We start from the raw sequence: 3,276 nt of genomic DNA, 5'->3' as shown, positions 1-3,276 counted from the left end.
GCCGGTTGATTTGTCAATCATGAAAGAAGAATTGTGGAAACGTTAACCCCAGAACAAGAGGTACAAAAAGCCCCAATGCCCGTTAGCGACATGTTACCTGAAGAAGACCCATGTAAAGTTTATTTCATCAATCAGTGTCAAAACGAAGAACACGAAGATATGCTCTCTCAAGCGGTTAGAACATGCATTCCCAACATTCACATCCCACCGAACTTTGTCGCATTTTTGTGTGTCGAAGGAATTGCTGACAAACGGCCTCGTTTTGTACATTCCTGCAGATTTTGTGTTGTAGTCTGTTGTGTGGAAATTTTTTGTTATATAGCTATTACATGTGTTTTGTTAGATGAATGAAATAAAATCCAGCAATGTTGCGCTTCATACTATTTGTCTTGTTTGTGTCTCTATGTAGCTGTAACGATAACTGCTTCGCGAAATCGCCAGAGCGCGATCTGGGTATATACAATGGTGCATTCTCGTTCGTTTCCTATGATGATGCGCTAGACAAGTTACGCAAAATGTATATATTCCTGAGAGAATGTACACAACGCAATATGATATTCTCGAGGCCATACGAAAAGTCATAAATCAAAATTTGGGCGTGAAAGACAATTATTTGACAATTGATAATCACAGGGACAAGGTTTTGTTTCCAAATCAAAGGCAAACTCTTTTTGATTTTGACCCCGAATATAGGTAGGATGCTAGCTACTGATTCTCTATGGCGATTCTGGTACCAGACAATATATCTAATCATGTTGCAGACATCGAAAAACGCAGTAGCGATAATAATTCGTTACATCGACAGTTTCAAACGAAATTGACACACACACAAACAGCGAAATGGAAAACTCAACGCTTGCTTTTATCCCCAACAATGGTTCGACAACCACAAAGGTAAACAAAAAAACACGCAAGCAACACTGAGAGTTGCACACGAACATACAACTAAAACATTAAGTAAAAACCTTAACACATCAGTTGTCAATGCCCTTAACAATGGTTCAACAACCACAAAGGTTGAAGAAAATAGCGATCTTGGCACATCGAGAGTTGCTAACGAAACTAGCACACGACAAAACTACAGTGAAATCCATAACATAACGAGTGTGTAATATCACAAATAATGGCTCAACAACCACAAAGGCTAACGAAAAATAGCGGAAACAGGATCTGTCCTTGTTATAATCGAAGTTGTGTTTTGCATTCTAGCCGTGTTTGCAATCGTTCTTGGACTAATAGGATTTGTGTATAACGTTATAAAAAAAACACAGGAACTAAATAAATATAAAACACTCTTATACAAACGGATCTTGTCATTCTTGATGTTCTAAGCCAAGCATGCGGTCGTTTATCATTTTGTGTTTGTTCATTGTTGTCCGCGCAAACACAACAGTTCAAAGCGTTTCTTCTTACGGTTTACAAACTGTTATTGCAATGTGTGTGATCCGACTAAAAGTATTGGTAAAATATATGATGGATCTTGCTACTTTATCAGTATTGAGCAACAGTTCAAATTGGAAACCAGTTTTCAACGAACGTCAATGTACGTAAAACTGTAAACAGCACCGACTATAATGCATACGATGTGGTCATTTTTGGACATAAAAACATTCATCTAAAAACGGTTTTTCACTCAAGTAAGCAACGAATTTATTTAAACAACATCCAAGGTTCTATCAAGATAGCGCTGTTCAACAACAAAGATAGGCCTGCTCAATGCGTTCATTTGTTCAAACGAAATATTTGGGCATTTCATGCGAAACGGCTAACGTAGCGCTGTTAAAAGCGGATCGAGGAGAGTTTGTGACTGTGTTCACCTTTCAATCCGCGTGCGTACAAGACATGTTCATTTGACGAAAACGCAGCAGCGTCGATCACATCACCTAAAACTTGTTTCGTGGTGAATGAAGATGGCCAGTGCTTACCAGCAGTGCTGCAAACAGAAGAAGAGTTTCAAAACGCTTTTGACTATCTGATTAACAGAACGCACGACCCGAAGGTGAATGCAATATCTCAAAATTTGATGTTTAAAATTGACAGTCTGAACGAAACGCTCGAATTAAACGATTACGCGATAGTCTATTCGCGAGTGTCATATGATGAGAACAATACGTGCTTGTATATCGACGTGAATGAAAAATCTATTTCGTATGAAGATTGTACAACAAAACGAACTCTGTGTCAGATTAGAATTCCCGGCATGGGACTTGATTCACCGAGTGACGATGATTCCAAAATAAACAGCTTTGGGTCTTATTTATTGCACTAACATTTGTGGTTGTTTCTTTGGTTATAGTTATAGTTATTGCGTATGTGTTGCAAGGATTTCAATCTAGACGTTTACAAACTACTACAACAGTTCAAATAACAAGCGCCTAACTCGAGTATAAAACCATTCACGCAAAGTCAGTAGTTGTCATAACGTTAAAAAATGTTCAGCTGTGAGTTTGTGGCTGCGATGGTAGCAAATTACTTGGAATGCAAGCAGTTTGAGGACTCAAATGACACTCTTTGTGACATTGTTGAATGTGTGGTTTTGCTTGTAAATAGAACGGTAACGATGCATGTTCTTACGAAATATGACTTGATAAACTCTTGTGTCGATAAAGACTATTTCCGCCGAATTGCTTGAACAAAAGCTGAACAGTGGGTTTGAGCTGGGATGTGTTTGTGACTGCATTTGTTTTGTTTGTTGCCGTCGTGCATGAACGATCGAAATACAACCTTGAAGGCTTCTACCACCTGGTCAAGATTCAAGACGTTTTCGAAAGTATAGACTAAATGACTGGGTTGAAAACAACCTGGTAATGGAATGCATTTGTTGATTATTGTAAGCAATGTTGTTGAATAAAAAGTAGAAAACAGAAAAATACGTTTTGGTTGTTTTATCATATATTTCATATATACAATCATCACATTCACGGTCGCTCTGTAAACTAAACAATAAATTTGATTCCAACTCTACAAACAAATCGTTTTATCGAAAATGCTTTGATACCAATCATATCGATGATTTCCTTACACATAGCACAGCCGTTGGGTTTCAGTAAATCATATTTCTTTTCAGTCTCGCCATCTCGATCAGCAATACTGAAAAAGAGTTTCGTTTCATCTAGTGTATCCCTTACTATTAGATCGACATCGCCTATAATTATCGTCGGCGAGTTCCAACAACAGTTAAACAAGAATAAGTACACGCGAAGGTGAACTGTGATTCCAAAGCACGTTAGTTTTAATTTCATACTTGAACTCGGTTCTGGCTCGAAACAAGAATTT

This window comes from Dreissena polymorpha, chromosome 5 (assembly GCF_020536995.1).
Source record: "Dreissena polymorpha isolate Duluth1 chromosome 5, UMN_Dpol_1.0, whole genome shotgun sequence".
Lineage (NCBI taxonomy): Eukaryota > Metazoa > Mollusca > Bivalvia > Myida > Dreissenidae > Dreissena > Dreissena polymorpha.
Note: the sequence above shows the minus strand (reverse complement) of the source record.